Source organism: Oreochromis niloticus, linkage group LG9 (genome assembly GCF_001858045.2).
Source record: "Oreochromis niloticus isolate F11D_XX linkage group LG9, O_niloticus_UMD_NMBU, whole genome shotgun sequence".
Taxonomy (NCBI): Eukaryota; Metazoa; Chordata; class Actinopteri; order Cichliformes; family Cichlidae; genus Oreochromis; species Oreochromis niloticus.
The window spans coordinates 7,971,232-7,997,570 of NC_031974.2; the positions used below are offsets into that span (position 1 = coordinate 7,971,232).

Genomic DNA, 26,339 nt, shown 5'->3' on the forward strand with positions numbered 1-26,339 from the left:
AGACTCCTCTTATGGCTAGTCTAAGCACATAATGATCACAGAAGAAAAGAAAGGAATTGATTTTCAATTGCTCTTAATTTCAGGGGACCTTCCAATCTGTTGGTTCAAAAGAGCCAAAAGAAAATCCTCATCGATGTTGGAGTAAAAACTAGATGCTTTTATTGGAATATACACTGATAATGCTTACTGTCCTGTCATTGTAAACCAGTCAAAATGCATAAATAACACATTGTGATCATGCTGAAGACCACAGACAGCAGTCCAGGCGTCAGGTGGGATAAAGGAGCTGGAAACATCACCTGTCAACGAAAAAACAGACAGACTGAATGGATGAAAGAAGTCTTTTTCATTGCACATTTTTAACCAATCACAAGCCTCTTCTTCCACTCTAGACTTTTGACCAATCACCGATCAGGATGAATTGCACTACTGTACTGTGCATCCCCGTGCGGCAGAGAGTGTGGCAGAGGAGTGCTTTTGCACTCTCAAAAGCATCTTGACACTCACTTGACCATATAAACTCAACCTTTGGGCTGAGTAGGTCAGTCAATGGCTTGACTACAGAGGAGAAATTTTTACAAGAGTTTCTGTAGTAGCCCACCATCCCTAGAAACCCACGCAACTCACGCCTGGTGGTAGGTGTGGGAAACTCTTTAATCACTGCCACTTTGGCATCAATAGGCTGGACCTGTCCACGTCCCACCTCCCTGCCTAAGTACGTCACTGTCAGGAGTTTTCCTGTATTGCAACCCAGGTCGGAATAAAAAGGCTCAGACAGGTTTACGTGTACACGGTCGAGACTCAGGGAGACTGCCACCGCCGCAGTAAAAAGGAAGAGTCTTTATTCAGAGAGCACATACAGGAAGAGAGAAAATAGAACTGCAGGCTTCCTGTGTAACTTCCCCATTTAGGAGTCTGCACAGAGTTGCAGAGTTTATGTTTAAGCTGAATACTGAAAAGAGCAAACACATTTAGATAATGAAACGTACTTTTAAGCATAACATAATAAAAATCCCAAAATCCTAAGAAATCTCTTAACAGTCACTGTAGCTTTGGCAAACTCACACTTAGCTAAGTTGAGAGTTAGAGTAGCTTGAGCCAAACGGTGAAATACCTGGCGTAAGGTTTCCAAATGATCTTGCCATGTTTCAGTGTAAATTACTAGATCATCTAGGTAGGCACTGCAGTTGGACAGGCCACGGAGGACTTTATTTACCAGCCTCTGGAAGGTGGCCGGAGCATTACACATGCCGAAAGCCATGACTGTGTACTGTAGAAAATCATCAGGTGTAACAAAGGCAGAGATGTTAGAGGCACGTTCAGTTAAAGGGACCTGCCAATAACCTTTAAGAAGATCTAATTTAGTGACATACTGAGCAGTACCAATACTGTCCACACAATCCTCAACTCTTGGGAGAGGATGCGAGTCAGCCACAGTCACAGAGTTCACCTTCCGGAAGTCTGTAATAAAACGGGGCGAGCCATCTGGCTTAGACTCCACTATACAAGGCGAGCTCCAGGGGCTTTGACTGGGCTTCGCTAAGCCATGTTGCAAGGTTTAGCTCCCTGGACATCAATATCATGCTCTAGCACCATAGTGCAAGTTGGCACATCCCCGAATAAACAGGTGTATTCCCTAATCAAGACAGTGATGTCTTCTTGCTGCTCCGAAGACAGATGCTCAAGCAAACTCGGCAATGCTTTCAGCATTTCTGAGTTTGACAGGCGGGGTCTAGAACAGGGGGGATAACTTAGCTTTAAACCACCAACCTCGTCCACCCCTCCTTCCTCTAGGTGGCTTGAGGCTACAATAGGAGCACAGACCCCAGCAGGCTCTGGTGTTGACCGAGGATGGTATAATTTCAACATGTTTATGTGGCAGACGCATGTATTGCGTCTGCGGTCGGGAGTGCAAATTACATAATAATAATAATAATAATAAGATAATAATAATAATAATAATAATAATCAGTGTTACGTCCCCTCTGGAGGGGTCTAGGCGTGCAAGTGAGGGGACCAGTAACAAATGGGTCCGGAAACAGAATGAAAAGGAAAACACACAGTTGTTTCTATGATAATATAGCTTTATTACAAATGAAATAGTTCTCTTACAAACAACATTAACTTAAAGAGCCGGCAACGCCGTTTTACCTTTAATGCCAAAAAAACAAAGGAAACACTCGCAGCAACAAAAGACGAGAAAACTACTAAACAAAAAAGGAAGGCACTTTCCACACTTCCTGCTTAACTCCTCACCACGAAGAAGAGACACTCTCTGGGCCCACAAGCCCGTCTACTCACTAACCAGAGGGAGGCTGTCTGTCCAAGAACCTAGCACCAAGAAACCATGTAGAGCCACCAAGGGAAAAAACCACCCTGCTCACAGCTCATCCCCAGTTTAAGTAGCCTCAGTGGTGATTGCTGTCACGGCTCAGGTGGCAAACGAGGCAAATCAAGGGCAGCTGTGTCCTGGGGAGAGAGGAGAGTGAGAGAGACAGAGGGGGTAGGAGTGGCAGGAGAGGAGGAGGCGGGGAGAGCAGGCAAAACACCCCACCCAAACACTCCCACAGCCTCACAGGATGTAACATTCCCCCCCCCTTACATTAAAGCTCTACCAAAGCTTTACAACAACACCTTATCGCGAGCTGCGTGAGAGTGCATCAGCCACTATATTGTCAGTACCTTTTTTGTGTTTGATCACCAGATTGTAATCTTGGGCCAGGAGTGCTCAGCGCATCAGTCGCTGGTTGTGGTTGTACATCCGGTTCAGAAAAACGAGGGGATTGTGATCTGTGAACACTGTCACCGGGGAAGCGCTAGAGCCCACATACACTGCGAAATGCTGCAGAGCTAGAAGCAAAGCTAAGGCTTCTTTCTCTATGGTAGAGTAGTTCAGCTGATGGTGTTTGAACTTTGCAGAGAAGTAACAGACTGGATGGCACACACCCTCCTCATCATCCTGCAGTAGAACTGCCCCGGCTCCGGTGGCACTGGCATCGACCTCTAGCTTAAAGGGCCGAGAGAAGTTAGGAGCCGCCAAGACAGGGGTGCTGCACAGGAGGGATTTTGCCGACTCAAAGGCATGCTGGCACTCAGCTGACCATTCAAAAGGCACCTTTGGGCTACACAGTTTGGTTAGTGAAGTCACGACCACAGAAAAGTTTTTACAGAAACACCGGTAATATCCAGTCATTCCTAGGAACCGCCTTAGTTCCCGTCTGGTGGTTGGAATCGGGTAGTCCAGGATTGCCGTAATTTTCGCCTCCACCGGGCGGACCTGTCCAAACCCCACCTGCTTACCTAGGTAAGTGACTGTTGCCTTACCAAACTCACACTTAGCGAGATTGAGGGTCAACGAGGCCTCGGCTAGCCGCTGAAACACTGTCCTCAGGAGGGACATATGATCTGCCCACGTGTCTGTGTATAGCACTACATCATCTAGATACACATTGCACTGGGGCACATCTCCCAACACCAACTGCATCAAACGCTGAAAGGTAGCTGGGGCATTTTTCATGCCAAAGGCCATTACTGTGTATTGCATGAAGTGGTCAGGGGTGACAAATGCAGAAATATGTGAAGCTCTGGAAGTGAGAGGCACCTGCCAGTAGCCTTTAAGGAGATCGAGTTTGGTGATGAATTTGGCAGGGCCTATGCTGTCGATGCAGTCTTCCATACGAGGAAGCGGAAACGAGTCAGAGACCGTTACAGCGTTTACTTTCCGATAATCTGTGCAGAAACGGGGTGTGCCATCAGATTTAGGCGTCAGTAGACACGGGGAGCTCCAGGGGCTACAGCTAGGTTGTGCCAAGCCGTTTTCTACTAAGTACTCAACTTCCTTTTTCATCACCTCACGTTTGGCGATGGGGCAGCGGTATGCATGCTGCTTGATTGGGGCTGCGTCACCAACATCAATGTCATGCTCACAAACATTGGTACGGGAGGGTACGTCACTAAAGAGAGACGGATAGGAGCGCAACAAGCCAAGTACATCCTTACACTGGGACGGAGGAAGATGGGACAGGTGGGTCTCGGCCTTAGCTATAAAAACAGAATTTGACAACCGCCCACATTGCTGTCCCTCAGAAAGATCATCATCGCCCTTAACTTCTACACTTAGCAGGGTAACAGGGACTGAACTGAGGACAGCCGTCCCAGCGGTGTCTGATGGTTCTGTCATGCCGGTGTCTCTGGCATGGTATGGTTTCAGCATGTTAACATGGCATAGGCGAGTCTTCCTCCTGCGTTCTGGGGTGTTGAGAATATAGTTGGTGTCAGACACTTTTCTCACTATCACATAGGGGCCTGAGAAACGAGCCATGAGGGCAGAATTAGGCACGGGCAACAACACAAGAACTTTGTCCCCAGGCTGAAACTGTCTTTCCACTGCTTTTTGATCAAATCGTCTTTTCATGTTTGCCTGGGATACACAGAGAGCCTCTTTAGCTAACAAAGCAGCCCGTTGCCACCTGTCCTTGCAAGTTTTCACAAACTCGACCACATTAGTTTTAGGCACACAACCACTGAGAAAACTCTCCTTCAGCACCTTTAGTGGACCCGCACATCATGTCCAAACACCAGGGTAGCTGGGCTGAACCCCAAGGACTCCTGCTTCGCATCACGTATAGCGAACAACACAAAAGGGACCCCCTCATCCCAGCTTTTTCCTGTGTCATGGCAATACTTACTCAACATTGCCTTGAGAGTTTGATGCCACCGCTCAAGTGCACCTTGTGACTCTGGGTGATAAGCACTAGACACTGAATGAGAAACCCCAAAGGACTGTAAAGTCCGTTTGAAATCCCTGGACATGAAATTGGTGCCCTGATCTGTCTGCACAGTTTTCGGGAGGCCAAAGGTGGTAAAGAATTTGACTAGTGCTTTGGTAATGTTTGCTGTTGTGATTCTCCGCAGAGGAATTGCCTCGGGAAATCGAGTGGACACACACATTATGGTTAACAGGAATTGATTCCCGGCCCGAGTCTTTGGTAAGGGGCCAACACAGTCTACCAGGATATGCTCAAACGGTTCACCGACAGCAGGGATAGGACGTAGAGGGGCGGGGGCACCGTCTGGTTTGGTTTACCCACAAGCTGGCAAGTGTGACAGGTGTTACAAAACTGCACTACATCTGCTTTCATTGCCGGCCAAAAGAAATGCTGCAGTATACGGTCGTACGTTTTAGTAACACCCAAATGACCTGACCATGCATGATCATGTGCTAACTGTAGTACATGCCGCCGCAGACTTGTCGGAACCACTATCTGCCACACTGTACTCCAGTCTTCTCCAGGCCTTGGGGTCCACTTGCGCATCAATAAACCTTCCCAAACGAAAAATGTCTGCTTCTTGCTCCCCTCACCACCCTTATCCTGAGCTGCAGTGGTAAAACACTTAATTAATGAAGGGTCTTCTTTCTGAGCCTTCACAAGCGCTCCGCGGGTAAGCAGAAAAGGAGCTCCAGACTCAGGAGCTGGCTCAACCACACTTTGAGCCGACTCTAAGGCTCCATTATCTCCCTCATCAGTACGGGGCATCACATCCTTTTCTAGAATAGAGCCAATCACTGAATCTGACAAATCAACCCCCCACCTTGTTGCTGGGCGCGTGAACGAGTCAGAACGCTCACCGGGAACACATCCGGGTGCTGCTGGCTGAGGGCATCTAGCACCGGCTCTATAACAGGATTGTTGGTCACCTCAGGGGTAGGATAAACTTTCCCACCCGCGATATCATTTCCCATTATAAAATCCACCCCATTAATCGGGAAAGACGGCCGCACACCCACTGAAAAGAAACCACTCGCTAGCTCACTCTGTACCCAAATACGATGGAGGGGAGCAGGCACAAAACTCATCCCAACACCTCTCACAATGATGCTAGCGTCACAGTCAGACTTCTCATCAAATTCAAGCACACTGGCTAGCATGAGGGACTGTGAGCCACCGGTATCACGCAGGATGGTCACTTCACGCTTGTCCTCGGGCTTACCAGACAGCGAAACTGTCCCCTTAAAAATGAAGGGCTTAAAACACTCATCCGGGGTCTCAGGGGAGGGGGGCCTACTGACAGGAGGCATGGTTTTAATCAGCCCCACCCCTTTTGGTTTACGTGAAGTGGAGACTGATTGTTTCCGTTTATAAGCTTCACAATCTGCGATCAAATGGCCAGACTTAAAACAGAAAAAACACTTCCGGTCTGCCTTGGGACAGGACACAAGTACCTCACTCCTCGGGTGCTGTGCAACTGGCATCTCGCTAGCCTTCACTGGGGCATCGCGTCTGTCATACCTGCTGACACTGGTTTTGTGGACGAGCGCGAACTCATCAGCCAATGTCGCCGCCTGCTGTAGTGAGGACACCTTTTGCTCATTAATATATACTGCAATGCGCTCAGCAATGCAGTTCTTAAATTCCTCTATGAGCATTAGTTCCCGGATCGAAGCCAGGTCAGTGGCTTTGCAGGCTGCACACCACCGATCGAAAAGAACTCCTTTTTCCCTGGCAAAATCAAGATAAGACTGACCCTGTCCCCTTTTCAACCCCCGGAAACGCTGCCTATAGGCTTCTGGGACCAGCTCGTAAGCCAGCAGGATAGCACTTTTCAGCTTATCATAGTCCAGGCTGTCCTCAGCTGACAGCGAGGAACAAACTTCCTGAGCCTTGCCTGCCAGCTTACATTGGAGCAAAATTGCCCACGAATCCCGTGGCCAGTGCAAAGCTGTGGCTATCCGCTCAAACGAGTCAAAGTAGCTGTCAACCTCAGTGTCACGGAACACCGGAACCAGACGACTGTTTTTTCCTACATCAAACGGTGTGTCTGCCTGGCGAATGGAGGCAGTCGGAGGAAGGGAAGCCTGCTGGAGTTCCAGCTGCCGCAACTTAACAGCTGTCTCCGCCTCCACCTCCATCTTTTTCAGTTCCACCTCCCTGGCTCTGGCAAGCTCTGCGTCTAAACGCCTAAGCTCCAACTCCTTCCTTAACTGGAACTCCCTCTCACGTTCCTCCTTTTCCAACTGGAGACGAGCCAGGCGTATACGGAGCTTAGCATCCTGCTTTGAGCCTACACTTGATTCAACGGAGAGGGGTTCAAAGCGAGGCAATGTCATGGGTGGGTCCTCAGGCAGCCCCTGAGCAACAGGTGTAGACACCGACGGACCTACAGCTTGAGCTGGCACCTGCGGAACAGGCTGAGATGCTACACCATGCTCAAGTGGGCTGGCAGACACTGGCAAGGCCACTATCCCTTTTTCCACCAAGCCAGACACAAGAGCAGCTTTCAGCTCAGCCTTACGCAAAGCCGTGGAGACAGAAATGCTATAAAACGACGCCACCGCATGCAAATCCCTCTTCCTACATGCGTCCAGCAGGACAAGCGAAGGGTTTTCCTTAAACACGGCAATATCAAAGGTAGCCATTAGATCCAAAACAAAAACTACCTGAGGCTAACAATAACAACAAAGAAGCACCACCTCCAACACACAAATGAAAAACAGGTGGGAAATATGTGTGGCCACAGGTTAACCAATAAATAAAAATACCACCGACCCTCTCCCCAGACCTACCTACTAAAAACTTAGCCTAGTTAGCTTCGGGAGTGTACCAGGCTCGAGGCAACTTTAAAGGCAAAGCATCAAGTGCACAAAGCACCGACTAGCCTACCCCCGACAGGGAACCAATCCCCACCCGGGATTACTCCGAAAATAAAAAGGCAAAATAAAAATGAGTGCCTGAAGGAGGAGCTCACGCTCAGCTAGACACTCCCCTGTGCTAACTGGAGAGAGAGCGCAGCAGATACAATACAACTAAACAAGCCACCGGCAAACAACTCACTAATAATCAATTGCCGTTCCTTCCATTCATATCCCGGACGAGCCCCACATTGTTACGTCCCCTCTGGAGGGGTCTAGGCGTGCAAGTGAGGGGACCAGTAACAAATGGGTCCGGAAACAGAATGAAAAGGAAAACACACAGTTGTTTCTATGATAATATAGCTTTATTACAAATGAAATAGTTCTCTTACAAACAACATTAACTTAAAGAGCCGGCAACGCCGTTTTACCTTTAATGCCAAAAAAACAAAGGAAACACTCGCAGCAACAAAAGACGAGAAAACTACTAAACAAAAAAGGAAGGCACTTTCCACACTTCCTGCTTAACTCCTCACCACGAAGAAGAGACACTCTCTGGGCCCACAAGCCCGTCTACTCACTAACCAGAGGGAGGCTGTCTGTCCAAGAACCTAGCACCAAGAAACCATGTAGAGCCACCAAGGGAAAAAACCACCCTGCTCACAGCTCATCCCCAGTTTAAGTAGCCTCAGTGGTGATTGCTGTCACGGCTCAGGTGGCAAACGAGGCAAATCAAGGGCAGCTGTGTCCTGGGGAGAGAGGAGAGTGAGAGAGACAGAGGGGGTAGGAGTGGCAGGAGAGGAGGAGGCGGGGAGAGCAGGCAAAACACCCCACCCAAACACTCCCACAGCCTCACAGGATGTAACAATCAGTCTCCCCTCTCTTTTCACAGACTTTAAAGGGGTCGCTATACCTAGCAGACAAGGCTGAGCCTGGAACAGGCAAGAGCACAAGAACCTGGTCACCCACCTGAAAGGTTCTTTTAACAGAAGCCTTATCATAATGGCGTTTCATCTTTCCCTGTGAAATGGCAAGGTGCTGTTTAGCCAGAGCGTTGGCTTGGTTCAAACGCTCACGGAAGTGTTTTATATACCTGCTTACATTTACTTTGGAAACCCCATGTGGGCTCAAAAACGCCTCTTTCAGAGCTTTGAGGAGTCCGCGTGGCCTATGGCCAAATACCAGCTCAGAAGGACTAAAACCAAGTGACTCCTGAACAGCGTCACAGACAGCAAATAACACAAATGGAACACCCTCATCCCAGTTCTTTTCGGACTCTAGGCAGTATTTGCGTAGCATCGCCTTTAAGGTCTAATGCCACCGCTCTAATGCACCTTGCGATTCAGGATGATAAGCAGAGGACACGACATGCTTGACACTTAGCGTGCTAGCCACTTGTCTGAATAACCTAGACTGAAAGTTTGAGCCCTGGTCAGTCTGTATGACCTTTGGCAGGCCAAACACTGAAAAGAATGTTGTCAACGCCTTAACAACTGATTTTGCTGTAACCTTAGGTAATGGGACAGCCTTGGGGAAACTGGTAGCTGCACACATGATCGTGAGAAGGTATTGCTTTCCTGATATTGTTCTAGGTAGTGGACCCACACAGTCTACTATGACATGGTCAAATGGCTGGTCCACTACAGGAATGGGATACAACGGAGCTGGGGGTATGACCTGGTTAGGTTTACCTGCAATCTGGTATACATGGCAACTGCGGCAAATTTTAGAAACATCACGCTTCATACCAGGCCAAAAGAAATGTTTTAGTAGTAGCTGGTATGTTTTTGTGATGCCCAAGTGTCCCGACCACTGGCTTTCATGGGCAAGAGTCAGGATATTCTGCCGGTACACAGAGGGCATGACAATCTGCTTAACTTTACTCCATTCTGCACCTTCTGCACCTGGTGGAGACCACTGACGCATTAGAACATCATGTTCTACAAAATAGGCTTGTTGCTCTTTATTGACTTGCTCAGCACTTACCGTATGTTTGAAACAGCTCTGCAGTGTTTCATCAGCTAATTGAGCTGCTGACAGCTGATCTCTAGTCAAGGGCAGCGAAGAGACCTTTGGAAATGGATCAGGCTCCTCAGGTTTCACTGAGTCTGGGGGTGACAGAACATTGTTTCTGTTAGTCAGTACATCATTCTCCTCTGAAAATGAGGACATCAACACCGAATCAGAGAGGGCAACAACAGTATCTTTACGAGCTTGTGCTCGAGTAATCACACAGGCTGGATACAACCCAGGGTGCACGGAAACATCAGAAATCTTTTGATTTAGGGGGTTGTCTAAAACCTCCAGACGAGGGAGCACTAACCCTCCTGCAATATCATTGCCCAACAACATGGCCACACCCTCTATTGGCAAGGCCAGGCAAACAGCAACAGGGAAAAACCCTGTTACAAGTTTTGATTTTATAAAAACTCCGAACAGGTCTGGGTAGAACAGAATTAAAACCACATTCACTTTCAGCAGAAAAAGTTAAAACACTCAAGACGATGACAGTTTGAGAACCTCCAGTGTCCCTTAAAATACGCACAGGTTTTAAGTCAGATGGAATGTCTGTTAGCGATACTGAGCCATCAAAAATGAATGGTTCGAAACAGGGGTCCGGCACCTTACCCCCACAACCAGGGACCTCATGACGGGCCTCAGCTCTTACAAAACCCACCCCTTTTGGTTGCTGAGCATTTGATGTTTTGCGTTTTAAGGCTAAACAGTCAGCAATCACATGTCCAGTTTTATGACAGTAAAAACATTCACGGTTTTCCCTGGAACCAGACACTTTAGCCGTGTGGGGCTGTTGCACAGTGCTAACCCGTGGCTTCTCACTGCCAGTAAACGAGGCTTTATGAGTGAGCACGAACTCATCAGCAAGAACAGCAGCAGATGCGAGTGACGTCACTTTCTGTTCATTTAAATATAGCACAACACGCTCAGGAATGCATTTCTTAAAATCCTCTAACAAAACTAATTCGCGCATAGCGTCATAGTCACTCGCTTTTGAAGCAACACACCACTTATCAAAGAGAATCCCCTTTTCTCTAACAAACTCCATATAAGTTTGGGTTGGCAATTTCTTTTGCTGGCGAAACCTCTGCCTACAGGCTTCGGGGACTAACTCATATGCCTGCAAAACAGCTGTTTTAACACACGAGTAATCTAAACTGTCCTTTAAAGAAAGCGCAGCCACCACCTCTTGGGCTTTGCCGGACAGTTTTCACTGTAACAAAAGAGGCCAAATCTCACTAGGCCACTGCAACGCGCCAGCGATACGTTCAAATGCTGCAAAGTATGTATCAACCTCAGTTTCTCTAAAAGTGGGCACTAAAGAAATGCACTTATCGATTTTAAAAGCAGAAGCGGACGAGGAGGTGGGAGAGGAATTGTCAGCAGAGACAGATGAGGCTTGAGACTGAGACTCCAGCTCAAGCTTTCGGAGCCTAACGGCTTTGTCTGCCTCTATCTCCAGCCTTCTTATTTCAAGCTGAACCCGCCTGTTCTGAGCCTTGTCCTCAGCCTCCAATTGGAGACACGCCAGCCGCACCTTCAGCCGAGCTCCTTCTCTGCCCTCTGAACTCCCAGAAGAGAGTGGATCATAGCAAGGAAGCATGTGCGGCGTTTTTCCCCGCTTATCCCCCTCACCATCCCCACAAGAACCATTTTGGCCCTCTTCAACTACGGCAGCTTGGCTTGGCACACCAGAGACCACAGGCGCTTGAAGCACACCAGCTCCCACCAATTTGTCCACCACTAAAGCTTTTAAATCACGCTTATGAAGGGTTTTTGAAACCTGCAGCTGAAAGTGATCCACAATTTGCAGCAAATCATTTTTGCGACAGCTACTAATAACCTCAAGAGATGGGGCATCTATAAAGTGCTGTAAACAAAACGCAGCCGACATAGCGCCTAAAGTGATAGAGATACTCTAAAACAAACACCCCCCCCCCCCCCTTTTTTTCCTCTTTTAACCCCCGTCCCAGGAACGGAGACCCCTATGAGGGATCCTGGACGAGCCCCCACTTATGTTACGACCTCCTCTGCTAGGCGTCAGGGGAGGAGTAACATACACAAGCCCCCAACACAAAACTGAGTAAAGAAAGGTTTTAATTTCAAACTTTAAACAGAAAACCGACAGGGCTGTTCAACAGACCGCTGGGCAAACGTTTACTAAATTAAGACCAAAAAAAAAAGACAAGAGTAAAAGTCAAAGGAGTTTGCAAAGAAAAAAGCGTCTGGACTTCTTTAAGTTGCTTGAAGACGTTTCACCTCTCATCCGAGAAGCTTCTTCAGTTCTAAGGTCAAATGGCCGAGAGTCCCAGATTTAAACCCAGTGGGAGTATCCCCCCACTGGGAGGGGGATACTCCCCAGTGGAGTATGCAAACTCCTTTGACTATGATGACCTGGATGACTGAGAACCTTCACAGACAAGAGTAAAAGCTAAAGGTTAACTAAGGCAAGCTGGCAGCACACAAAATAAAAGCTAAGGGTTAACTAAGGCGAGCCAGCATCACAAAATTCTACTCACAGCCAGCTAGCAGCTCAAAGCTCTAATCAGGCTAAGTTCAAGCATGCACCAAGGTTTGACAAAGTTCAGCAATATGAACAAGTTCAACAAAGATTGAAGAGGGAGGCACGAAGGGCAAACTGCATGTTCAGTCCTAAGCAGCCGCCACTGAGTGAAGGACCTCCAGCCTTTTGTAGCCACAGGTGGGCACGATCAACCACTGATTGCCTCTTGGAGCATCACGGGATCCCCGGGCAGCCAATCGTCCGTGTGGTCTGGCACACTTCATTCTACATAAAAGAGGGTTGGCACAGGTCCGGGCCAGCCAATCCCCCTTGAGTCCTGGAACACTGTGATTTCCATAGAGGAAGGCGGGGCCACCTGAGGCCGTAACAATTTTATGGATAATTAAAGTCAGTCATATATCCACAAACACAACAAGCTGAATATCACAGCACAAGCAAGATTCACTGCACTGTTAATGTTAGCTATGTTATACTGCTGCCTCTGTTCGGTGGTGTCGAGCCAAACGGACTTTAATGTGTGTTTGAACGAGCTGACGGTTCACTCATTAAGCTGAAAGAAAGATACCTCCGTGCAAGCTTGAACATGTTGCGTGTGCTGTCGGAACTGGATTTCAGTCTAAACTGATGTCCATGTTGGTCCTGCAGAGAATCAGAGTTGGAAAAGTTGTTAATGTAGCAAAAAACAAAATGTAATGCATTTTGTTCATAATCTCTTTAAAGCCATGATCTTTTTTTATTGCTGTCACTGGAGTGGGTAAATGAGTCTGCAAAGTTAAAAAAACAGATTTACATTTATTGTTTATTACTCTTATTGAACATCATCCCATCCCATTTATACACATTTAAGAAATAACGTGGAAAATATCCTTTTGTTTGCATTTGGAGACTCGGCATTTGAACCATCCCAAATATCTGCACCAGGGAACCAACTCCTCAAGCCGGTAAAAAGGTCAAGGACACAGTTACATGATCGCTAAACAAACCTGTTTTTGAATAAAACAAAACCATATAAGCATGAGCCCTGGAATCTCGGTTAAAAAAAAGAAGCACTACAAATTACTTTTCTTATGTTTAGTATACAGGAGTTGCTGCTCACACTCTGAGTTGCACTAATGTATCTTTCAGACGCCCCAACTAGACAGACCGCACGCGCACTCACGCCGGACACCTCCTGACCTTATTTCCACGAGCCCTCGACTCAGCTGCAAAGTGCTTACGGGGTCAGTTTCATCAGAATTATCTGCCGTCATTCAGACATAAGTTGAGCAATGGTTTAACCAATTTTCCATCAAACCATAAAGGGATGCCGGAATTAAACAGAACATAGGATGTAAGTTAAGGAAATATAAGTTTGACTATGGAGCACATCTCCTTCAGCGTTCACAATAATGGATTGCATTTCTCTCAGTCAACTGACTGTTTAGGGGGGAAAGCAGCTAATAGTTAGTGGGCTCTGTGTCTGTGGTTGTTGTTTTTTAATCATACTAGGAGTGAACAAAAGCAGAAAACAACCCTGTAAAGATGCAGACTGTGAAAGTCTGGTTTATACCATAAATCGTGCCAGCTGTTAGGGCTGGGCCATATTATACCGTTCACGGTAATACCGGTATAATGTTAGGCAACGATAGGAAAATGAAATATCGCGATAGAATATGGGTCAAAAGCGCATGCGCAATGCCTTTGTTTTCATACGCACATGGCCGATTGTTGAGTGAAACAGATGAACCAGAATTGGTTTGTAAAAATGGTGCCACTTCAATGATGTGGAACTGGTTTGGTGTTTGTCCGTCAGATACACAACAAAGCACATTTTTTTGTAGAACATGCAAGTGGCCGTCGTTATTGCCGTATTTGTCGGACTAAGATGCTCGTAAATCTGGGAGGAATCTGGGTCCTAAACTCCCTCACTTCAGGTCCCAAAGTCAAACAAACACTGCAGCATCACTAAGAGTTAAAAACGGTCTAAATTCTTTCATCTTTAATAAAATGATCAGCATTGCTGCTTTACCAGGTGTAACTATGAAGTTTAAGATCCAGGCACCCATGAAAACAGAATTTATTACATTTAACGGAGTTAGAAGTTAGCAGGAAGCTAGCGGAAGTTAGCTCGCTAGTTTCGCTAGTTACCTAAGCATGATATAGCATGTTCTGACTGAGAGATTTCTGAAAAAATTCAAACGTACAGCTCTGCTATCACTTCCAACATAAATGAAGACAGGAAGCTACACAGCAGTGAGGTTTGTAAGGTTACTGAAGTTGGGCTAGCTGGTATATAATGATGTGCTACGTGATCGCTAGCGACACAGCTATGTTAGCATAACATAAACAGTGAAGCTGGAGGATGAACGCTAACACTTTTCCACTCAATAAAAGTTAACGTGAAGTTTCCTGATGGTTAGAGACAAATGCAATCGCATAGCAGGATGCTGTAGACGGACCAAACTTTAGTCAGGAGAACAACTGAGATAATCCATCTACAATAGAAGGTTAGTCATTAACATACTGCAACAACATGGGAATAGAGAAGCTGTGATAGAATACAGCATTAATGAATCAATGGTACAGAAATGGAGGAAGCAAGAAGAATAAGTTGAATAAAGTTTGATTTATCTGACTGCTTTGTTTCGCTTAATGTGCTTTATAATCCCGTGCACCTTATGGTCCGAAAAATATGTATTTGACTTTTTTATTTGGCACACTGCAGTTTAATGTTGCAAAGTAACTCTTTTTAACTTAAGTGGATATTATACATGGTCATGCTCAGGATATGTCAGCCCATTTCTACTGGAAATGCCTTTTGGTTAAACTTTCGGCAAGGAATTTGCATTTGCACTGTTAAGTTTTTATATAGCTTTAATGCACATAAAAAAAACAGCTGCTTGTTTAAGTGAAAATAAATGGATGGTGTTTTTTTGCGCTAGTAAAGTTGTGGAGTTGTATTTTGTCTCGCATCAATTATATCGTCAGTTATATCGTTATCGCAAATTTTCAAATATATATCGTGATAAATATTTTTGGCCATATCGCCCTGCCCTACCAGCTGTAACTGAGTTTTTTGTGTTTTAAGTTATAAGCATGTGTCAAGACTTCTGTCTAACAGCAACATTGCCGATGTGATCCTTCTTTTTTGTTCCCTATTAATGATCTACGGTAATTTGTGATATTGCCCCCATAAAATAATAAGGCTTTAATGAAATCATTGTGATACAGAGATTTGGATTCTTGTGCATGCAATGTGCATGAAGTAGATAAACAAGAAATTTTGTCAAGATCGGATGTACTTATGTGTCTACCAACTGCTCCTCAGTCCAAACTGACTTTATGGTTCATACGTGTCAACTCAGGGAACTCCTGTCGTGACCTCCCCTCTGTGAGAGCGCGCACACACACACACACACACACACACACACACACACACACACACACACACACACACAGAGACACAGAGATCATTATTGCAGAGGATTGCAGCAGCTCTTGGATTTTCACTCTCTGCTGGATTTTAGATGAACAGTCACATAAATTTCGCTCCAAATTTTTCGCCTTTTCTTCAGTTAAGATGTGTCTTTAAATCCTTTCTAGTTCGAATAGTTTATTCACATAGTAAAAAAGTAGCTTGGGAACTCAGTAAGTAGGAACAGCGATAGTTTGAAGACATTTTCTAAAATAAAGAGGATTTCATCATCCACAGTTCGTGAAAACTGCAGTTAAAAACAAATCAGTAAATTCACAAATGATGGAGTCTTTTCAGAGCTACGCTTCATGTACTGATTAACATACAGTTCAAAGATGTACATTAGGGTGCAGACTGGTTATGTGGATTTGCTATATGAATATGCTCAAGAGTCTGTTTGAGCTAAAAAACTTGAAATATATACATATATTTTAAATCAGTAACATAGATAAAATGTTTTTGGATAACAAACGAGTCACATTTTAAACACTGTTTGAATAATCAAAGAGACAATTATAAAGCGCAGGCTACAACAGACATGCTTACCAGGGGCAGAGAAACACGCTGTATTGTCTCTTTTGCATAAGCCACACCAGAAACGCTCTGTGCGGATAACAAAGTCTGCGCTGTGGGAGTGTCTGGACCCTCCACGCCGGGATCTGCCGCACAACAAACTTGTAAGCCCTATTTCAGCTCCTGAAAAATATGCTCGAGTCGTTCTTATGTCCAACAAAAATGAGTTCTGGTATGTTTGATTTTTAATGTTACTGTGTTGAAGTTAGCACAATTTAAATTCAAAAAATTATTAAACTCTTAAATGAATGGCATCTTGACGTGGACTCAGTGAACGGCTTAAAAAACTAATACATTGTTTTACATCTTGTGATGTAAAAGTAAAAGTGGGATAAATCCAGACAGATTATGGAGATGATGACTCGGCATTTGTTAGGGAGGAGTGTAAGTATAGAGAGGAGGAATTCCTACTTCCCAATCATGTACTCTGCACTGGGCATTGCGTCAAAACTGTCCTTGTAACACGTTTAATTTTTTTCAGAATAAATCGCTGTGAAAAAACCCCCCATCAAAGTTGAGGTAAGTGTTCACCACAGTATCGTGTTTTTTTATTAGGCTCAAATTTCTCTTTGGGCAAAAATTAAGCCAACATCCAAGTGTCAAAGGTTGGTTAACATTTATAACGTGTATAACGTTTTGTAGAAAATTTTGATCGAGTCTCCCTCTCTCTCTCTCTCTTTCTCATTCTTACAAAAATAATAAATTCTCTGGGGTTTTTTTTTCCCCTCATACGTTTATGGTACCCGGCGGAGGAAACATTGACAGGGATGAACCGACGGTCGTCTGACTCCTTCTTGATGTGTGTAAAACAAGGACATTTTCTTTTAGGGTTTCTGTCTATTTTCTGTTAATGAGAAAACCCGTTGTAAAAGTAGCTATAAAAATGAAGAAAAACTCTTTACTTTTATGGAACGCCAGGACTGCCATAATGAATTAATTAAATACACCATTAAATAATTAGTTAAATGTGGCAATAATTAATTAAAATCGGAAATAATTAACTACATAAATATTTATGACACATGTAATTAATTAATTATTGACACATTTAATTAATTGACACATTTAATTAATTAATAACACATTTAAATAATTATTGACAGTTTTAATTAATTATTTAATGATTTATTTATTTAATTTATTTTGGCACTTTTGTCCCCTTCATCTCTCTCTTTGAAATACTTTTATCTGTCACCCTCACCCATCAAACTAAGTGGGCGGGGTTAACGCTGCCATGCAGCTTCTCTAACATTTGATTGGTTACCGTGCAAAGTAATTCAAGACAGGTCGATCCTAGATAATCGATTGCTTGTGTAGACTTGGGGCAGCCAGGTATCCCAGAATGCATTTCAAATCACAGGCAGCAATGGTGGTGGTGTAGTTTTAAAATACCCCGTTTTTCTGTCACCAACTAAGTTCAGTTCTGTTAGTTTTATTTTCTTTTGTACTTTGATGAGCTAATAATCAGCTCTCTTTTTTCTCATTTTTGTTCTAAGCAGGCCTGGAAGAGAGTGAAGTAACAGCGCTGACAAAATTTCCGAGAACAAATATAAGGTGACCTTTTTCAGATTACAACTGGCTGAGGAGAAAGGCGACCTGTGGAGACCTGATTGGTTGTGAGTCTCTGTCTAAAAGGATTGTAGCGACTCAATCCAGTCAAAAGCATAAAGAACTATTTTTCTAAAAAACAAAATAAAACAAATGAATGAGCTCAATTTGCTATTGTGGAGTAACTGATTATTTGCACAGAAGGCTCCACTGTCAGCAAAATATCTTGTGTGAATGTGTGTGAATGTATGCATGTAACTGGACTGTGATGGACTGACGACTAAAGGTTTTAACTGACTTGATACTGAGGACAACGATACTGACGTGAGGATTAATAAATGTCCACAGACAATTCACCCAGGCGGTAAGGGAAGAGTGGATGTTTTGTCTTGGCTTGTTTTTGTAGGAAGATAACAGAGACTGGAGGGTGAGAAGGTAGCTTAACATAAGGGTGTGGAGCTGCAGACTTAACCCTTTGGTTGCTAATTTTGAGTTACTGATGTTTGCATTAAGAAAATTGTGTTGTATTAGCTGTGTTTCGACTAATGTATCACATTATGTTGTTGGGAATGTTAAATGCTACAGTGGAGAAAAGGTTTGATTTTACTAATGACTGAACATGTTATTATTAACCATAGCAGGCCACCGTAAAAAAAAAAAAAAGTCAATTAATGTTTATAGTGAAAAAGCAAAAAACTTTAACAATATCTGTGAATAACAGGGAAATTGAAGACTTAACATTTAAAATGGAGATATGTAATAACAAACACTGGTCCATGTGAGTTAGGTTCTTTCTTGAAACGGTTAGGAATTTAATAAGTAGAATTTAGCCGACAGGGGCATAGGTAGGATGATAGGATGTGATACTGGGAAAGGACAAGAGCAGAGTGAAGAAAGGCAACCTATTGTGTTTCGTGTATTTTAGAAATTCAAATTCAAATTAAATGGTACCACTACACTCTGAGGATCAATATGAAAACATGATATATGCAAATTCTGTATGAAACACATGACTGATAACTGTTCTGTTTTAAGTTTTCTTTCTTATAACACAGATTGGATCATAAGGGGGAAAACGGAGTATGAAATGTGAAGTTCGGGTTAATATACAGGTTTTGTTTCCAGGAAGTTCCATGGATGCAGACTCTGGAGGAAGCCAGGAGTCTGAAAATATCTGACATGATGATTAAACTGATTTCATTCCTAAGTACAGGTTTCGGTCTCGGAGCAGAGAAGAGGATTGCTGAGCTGTTCTAAGAGATGATATGACTAACTTTTTTTCCTTTAATTTCCTAAGCTTGGGTGGAGCATTTGGAGTTTTTTGCCACATGAGATGTGTCAAAAATGAGAGGGATTTAAGGTTTAATTTGTTTAATATGAAATGGGTTTTAGGATGATTTTATAATTATTGGGGGTTTTTGATCCTCTCCGTGAATCGCTACCTTATCGTGGTGGAGGGGTTTGTGTGTCCTAGGGATCCCAGGGGCTATGTTGTCTGGGGGCTTTTGCCCCCTGGTAGGGTCTCCCATGGCAAATTGGTCCTGGGTGAGAGACCAGACAAAGAGCGATTCAGAAGACCCTTATGAAGAGAAAATCGAGGGAACGGTTTACCCTGCCCGGGATAGGGTTACCGGGGCCCCGCCCTGGAGCCAGGCCCAGGGAGGGTGCCCGAGGGCGAGCGTCTGGTGGCCGGGCCTTAGTCCATGGGGCCCGGCCGGGCACAGCCCGAAGAGGAAACATGGGCCCATCCTCCCGCAGGCCCACCACCCGCAGGAGGAGCCATAGGGGTCGGGTGCATTGTGTGCCGGGGGGCGGCCAGGAGCGAAGGCCCTGGCGGACTGATCCCTGGCTGCCAAGACTGGCAATAGGGACATGGAATGTCACCTCTCTGGTGGGGAAGGAGCCCGAGTTAGTGCGTGAGGTTGAGAGGTACCGGCTAGATATAGTCGGGCTCACCTCTACACATGGCTTGGGCTCTGGAACCAGTCTCCTGGAGAGGGGCTGGACTCTGTCTCAGTCTAGAGTTGCCCCTGGTGAGAGGCGGTGGGCTGGGGTGGGTATTTTAATATCCCCTGGGCTTGCTGCCGGTACGTTGGGGTTTTTCCCGGTGGATGAGAGGGTTTGTTCCCTGTGCCTCAGGGTCGGGGAACGGGTCCTGACTGTCATCTGCGCTTATGCGCCGAGTGGCAGTTCAGAGTACCCAGCCTTCTTAGAGTCCCTGGGGGGGGGTGCTGGAAGGTGCCCCACCTGGAGACTCTGTTGTCCTGCTGGGAGACTTCAATGCTCACGTGGCTAACAACAGCGAGACCTGGAAGGGCGTGATTGGGAGGAACGGCCTCCCTGATCTGAATCCGAGTGGTGTTTTGTTATTGGACTTCTGTGCATATCACAGTTTGGCCATAACGAACACCTTGTTCGAACATAATGCTGTCCATAAGTGCACGTGGCACCAGGACGCTCTAGGCCGCAGGTCTATGATCGATTTTGTAATCGTATCACCAGACCTGCGACCATATGTTCTGGACACTCGGGTAAAGAGAGGGGCTGAGCTGTCAACTGATCACCACCTGGTGGTGAGTTGGATCAGGTGGCGGGGGAGGATGCTGGACAGACCCGGTGCACCTAAACGTGTAATGAGGGTGTGCTGGGAACGTCTAGCAGAGGCCCCAGTCCGTGAGATCTTCAACGCACACCTCCGGCAGAGCTTCAACAGCATTCCGAGGGAGACTGGGGACATTGAGTCCGAATGGACCATGTTCAGCATCTCCATCGCCGAAGCTGCTGCATTGAGCTGCGGCCGCAAGGTGGTTGGTGCCTGCCGTGGTGGTAATCCCCGAACCAAATGGTGGACACCAGAGGTGAAGGGAGCCACCAGGCTGAAGAAGGAGTCATATCGGGCTTGCTTAGCCTGTGGGACTCCGGAGGCAGCCGACAGGTATCGACAGGCCAAGCGGAATGCGGCTCGGCAAGTGGCTGAAGCAAAAACTCGGGTGTGGAAGGAGTTCGGAGAGGCCATGGAAAAAGACTTTCGGACTGCCTCGAAGAGATTCTGGCAAACCGTCAGGCGTCTGAGGAGGGGAAAGCGGTGCTCTACCTGCACTGTGTATAGTGCTGGCGGGGCCCTGCTGACGTCGACTGAGAAAATTGTCAGGCGGTGGAAGGAATACTTCGAGGACCTCCTTAATCCCACTGACACGTCTTCCGAGGAGGAAGCAGAGTCTGGGGATGAGGGGAATGACCTGCCAATTTCCGGGGGCGAGGTCACTGAGGCAGTTAAACAACTCCTTGGTGGCAGAGCCCCTGGTGTTGATGAGGTCCGCCCCGAGTTCCTGAAGGCTCTGGACGTTGTAGGGCTGTCCTGGTTGACACGCCTCTACAATGTTGCGTGGAGATCAGGGGCAGTACCCCTGGACTGGCAGACCGGGGTGGTGGTCCCCATCTTTAAGAAGGGAGACCGGAGGGTGTGTTCCAACTACAGGGGGATCACACTCCTCAGCCTCCCTGGGAAAGTCTATGCCAGGGTGCTGGAAAGGAGAGTTCGTCCGCTAGTCGAACCTCGGATACAGGAGGAACAATGCGGTTTTCGTCCTGGTCGCGGAACACTGGACCAGCTCTTTATCCTCTCAAGGATACTTGAGGGTGCATGGGAGTTTGCCCAACCAGTCTACATGTGTTTTGTGGACTTGGAGAAGGCATTCGACCGTGTCCCTCAGGAGTGTCCTGTGGGAGGTGTTGCGGGAGTATGGGGTGTCTGACCCATTGCTAAGGGCCATTCGATCCCTATACAACCGTTGCAAGAGTTTGGTTCGCATTGCCGGCAATAAGTCAGACTCGTTCCCGGTGGGTGATGGGCTCCGCCAGGGCTGCCCTTTGTCACCGGTTCTGTTCGTAATTTTTAGGGACAGGATTTCTAGGCGCAGCCACGTGGCGGAGGGCCTTCACTTCGGTGGCCTCAGAATCTCATCTCTGCTTTTTGCGGATGATGTGGTTCTGTTGGCTTCATCAGGTGAGGGCCTCCAGCTCGCACTGGAACGGTTCGCAGCCGAGTGTGAAGCAGTGGGAATGAGGATCAGCACCTCCAAATCTGAGGCCATGGTTCTCAGCCGGAAAAGGGTGGAGTGCCCACTCCGGGTCGGGGATGAGTTCCTGCCCCAAGTGGAGGAGTTCAAGTATCTCGGGGTCTTGTTCGCGAGTGATGGGAGAAGGGAGCCGGAGATCGACAGACGGATTGGTGCTGCGGCTGCAGTGATGCGGACGCTGCACCGGTCCGTCGTGGTGAAGAGGGAGCCGTGTGTAAAAGCGAGGCTCTCAATTTACCGGTCGATCTACGTCCCTACCCTCACCTATGGCCACGAGCTGTGGGTAGTGACCGAAAGAACGAGATCGCGGATATAAGCGGCAGAAATGAGCTTCCTCCGAAGGGTGGCTGGCCTCTCCCTTAGAGATAGGGTGAGAAGTTCGGCCATCCGGGAGGGGCTCAGAGTAGAGCCGCTGCTCCTCCACATTGAAAGGAGCCAGTTGAGGTGGTTCGGGCATCTGACAAGGATGCCCCCTGGGCGCCTCCTGGGTGAGGTGTTCCGGGCATGTCCCACCGGGAGGAGGCCCCGGGGCAGACCCAGGACGTGCTGGAGAGATTATATCTCTCGGCTGGCCTGGGAACACCTTGGTCTTCCCCCGGATAAGCTGGAGGAGGTGGCTGGGGAGAGGGAGGTCTGGGCTTCTCTGCTTAGGCTGCTGCCCCTGCGACCCGGCCTCGGATAAAGCGGATGAAGATGGATGGATGGATGGATGGATGGGTTTTTTGATAATTTAGATATGTTAAAACTGAGGCAGGAATTGTTATTTTCATGTTTAAGTTAAAGGATTAAAATGAATTGAATCCTGTTTAGAAGATAAAATACCATGTTCATAAGAAGCTGTATATAAAACTTGAAGGGAAACTGTGGGAATAAGGATATGCTTTGGGGGAAACTAGTGAAGATTTTAGGAGTAGAAAATGTTTGATTTCTTTTTGATTTTCTCTTTTGTAGGCTTTATAAAATAGATATTAAATAGAATTATTTCTAGGGTAAAGGAGAGCTTGTTATGAGAATGTAAAAGTGCCGCTGTCCCAAATGAATAGATTATACACATAGAAATGATTTCATACACATTGCATTTTGTGCCTATTAAAGAAATGTTGCTCAAGTCAATAACTGAAGGTCAAAAGTTTTGGTTAGCGCTATGATTAGTCAATTTATTGTGCAAGACGACAGAGCTTGGAAGGATTGCACACGCTTACAGACATATAGAGTCCATAAACACACATGACAGTATTGATTCCAGGCAAAAGGCCTGAAATTCATTTAGCTTTTAACTGAATTTGAGCTGGCCCTGTAACAAGTGACAGAAAAGAGGAACTGAATAGGAGTTTCGCTTGTAACTAAACTGTGTGACATGTAAAATATTGAGATAACACATGCAGCTCTACATGAGTCTTATCATATAAAATGCAGTTACAGAATAAGTGACCAAGGTTTCTTGATTTAGAGCAGGAGCAAAGGGAGGAAAGCATAAATTTTGGTTGAACCGGATAAAGTATAATTAGAATGTATTGTTACATTAAAAGGAGCAAAAAGTCAAAAACTGAATACGTAATTAGGTTCATGTTTTGAGTAATATTAGGTTGAATCAGGTTTGAATGAAGAGAACAATTGAGGAACATAAGGTAGGGAAGCCGTAGTAGGGAGAAAGTGTTTTCTATCCTTTACAGGAGTAGATTTCCACGTGAGAGGGATCCAGAAGAGGAGGACCAACCACTCAAGCGTGAGTGTTCTCAAGTTGGAGCTGGTGTTGTATTACTGGACCACCTAGATGACATGAGGTTGTCTGATTTGCTAAGTCAGAGGATGGCTAGAGAGGGTTAGAGCGGTGACCGCGATGTCCATGATGTCATGGATGGACATGGAAGCAGCTGAATGGGTCGAGGAGTGACCCAACATAATGTATGGCAACCTCTGGTGGTCCAGAGGTCGTGGGAGGGAGTATTGGGATTAGAGAAATTATTTCACTGCTATTGTTCATATTACCATGGCATTAATCACATAATCTCCAAGTAGGGATATTGCATTTAGATGTTTAAACATATTGGCACCCAATTAAGCTTTTATTACAGGTCCAGTAAGAACCACTTTAAACTGTTGAGTTGAATTTATAATTTTAAAGGCTTTTGAATGTTTTTATATTCTTACACTGAAGTCCAGACTTCAGTGGGTGAGAGACTGAGTTGCAGGCTGACAGGAAACGCCATGCTTTTGCAGAAGTGAAACTGAAAGCAGAGTCAGATTATAAGGTGTTTTGAGCAGGCTGTTTTATTATGCATTAATATCTCTGATTAAGCTTTGATTAAGTTTTAAGTAGTAGTATCAGATTGAAACATTTGTTTATTACACACACATACAGACACATATAGTTAGAGAGGTCAAATAAGGTGCAGAGCGAGGGCAACACATGCACACTCATACATGCACACTCATACATGCACAGACATACACACACACACTCACATACAGGCAGGGGGTTTATTTTGTAGGTGAGAGTTTAAGCATAACTACGTGACTGTTTGATGAAGAAGCAGGTACAGGATGTTCCAGAGCTAAGGCGGTTGTTAAATAGAACATTTGTGGTTTTGAAACTGATGCATGTACTGACGTAGAGAGGGCGTCACTAAAAATACCTCGATGCATAAAACTAATGCTTTGTTGTTGTTGTTGTTGTTGTTATCCAGAGATCAATGCTGTCTGCGTACAGGATTGGGCTCTCCGCATGCGTCAATAAATCTTAAGTCTAATTTCACCTGGCCGGATCAGTGGTCATTATTTTGTATTCTCTCCTTCAATTTCTGAACCCAACAGTTTCCACATGCCCGTTGTTGTGTGCTAAAAACAATGGCCACCAGGCCAAAGCAATGGTTTTGACTCGATCAGCGTTAACCCCGCCCCCTGAGTTTGATGGGTGAGGTTGACAGATAAAATTATTTCATGGTGAGACCTGAAGGAGTCAACTGTGCCAAAATGAATTAATTAAATACACCATTAAATAATTATTTAAATGTGGCAATAATTAATTAAAATGTGAAATTAATTTAATTAAATGTGTCAATAATTAATTATTACATGTGTCGTAAATATTTCTGTAATTAATTATTTCCGATTTTAATTACCACATTTAATTAATTATTTAATGGTGTATTTAATTAATTATGTGTGCCTATGACAAGAGGCACACATATTACTATTCGTCGGATTTATTATTATGTGTGCCTATGACAAGAGGCACACATATTACTATTCGTCGGATTTATTATTATGTGTGCCTATGCCAAGAGGCACACATATTACTATTCGTCGGATTTATTATTCTTATTATTATTATTATTATTTTCCTTTTTCCGCCTGAAATTTTGCAGTGTATCTCGACCCGCAGTTTTTGGACAAGCTTCATATATGTTACCTCATTTTGTGCGGCTGGATCTGGAATGGTGTGCTATGACTTTTGGTGTTTATGAATATTATAGTTTTTTAAATATTAATATTTTAGTGAAAATTTTCCCGCGCTCCTCTGCCAAACAGTTTTGACAATAGGGGTACATATGTTACATCATTTTGTGCGGCTGGAGCTGGGCTAGTATGGTGTGACTTTTGGTGTTTATAACTTTTATAGTTTTTGAAATATTTAGATTTTAGTGCAAATTTAGGCCAATTTCTAGGCTCCTGAGAAAGATTCTGCTTTTGGCACCATAGAAACAGACTTCATTTGTGGTGTCTTGGCTCTCTCTAGTGGTATACCGGGAGTAGTACAGCCGAAAAGATTTTATCCTTGTGTTGAAAACTCCATATCCCACAATTCATAGCACGCCTCTACAGAGTGAACAATGGCGGCCACCACTTCGTTTTATATGTCTTTTATTCGTGTTTCTAGGTCACAAAATAAACTTTTAAGATATTTTCAGGCGAGAATGTAGGTGTGTAAACTTCAAATATCTGCTTGTTTTATCAAGACATCCCATATTTAGCGACAGTGCTCTGACGACGTCGGTCCTGCCTGACAGCTAGCCGGCTACCTAGCTAGCTGCCGCACTTGGCTGCAAATGGATAGCGAGGGGACTCTCTCTGTCGTTTCACCTCCCCGGTCTCTCGCAAATGCTCGCATAGAATCGGAGTTACAGCTGGATGTGGAAAAAATAACTGAGTTGTTTGGTGGTGCTATAACGCGGAGCTACAACAGTGGGCAGCTATCCACCGGTGTATGACAGAAAGGACATGCCGCGACCGCCGATCGACCGGTGTTTGCTAACGCGGAGGTCAATCGTGGATCAGGGAAAGCGAAGGCAGGAGCGTGAGGTGAACTGAATTTCAGGTAAGAAGTTATGACCTGCACTCTATTTGGGTCAGATATAAACCGAGTTTAGGTGTAGTTTATTTAGCAGCAGTTCTCTTATGTGTTGCTGATAGCCGGCTAGCTAGCTAGCGCCGCTAGCATAGTTAGCTAGCACCGCTAGCGACCCTTCGTGAAAAAGCACCCAGGCTTGGCTTATATTGAGGCGGGTGAAACTC

At 45.4% G+C, this 26,339-nt stretch overlaps 1 long non-coding RNA gene across 1 annotated transcript in view; it reads right to left on the reverse strand.

Annotated features, from left to right (window-relative positions):
- Positions 1-9,430: 9,430 nt before the first annotated feature.
- The window catches only part of LOC112847898 (uncharacterized), a 31,607-nt gene continuing 14,698 nt past the window's right edge, over positions 9,431-26,339 (reverse strand). The window contains exons 2-3 of the long non-coding RNA XR_003221731.1: positions 12,736-12,809; positions 9,431-9,738 (exon numbers count right to left, since the gene is read on the reverse strand). This is a non-coding gene — a long non-coding RNA (uncharacterized LOC112847898). The remainder of the gene's footprint in view (positions 9,739-12,735; positions 12,810-26,339) is intronic.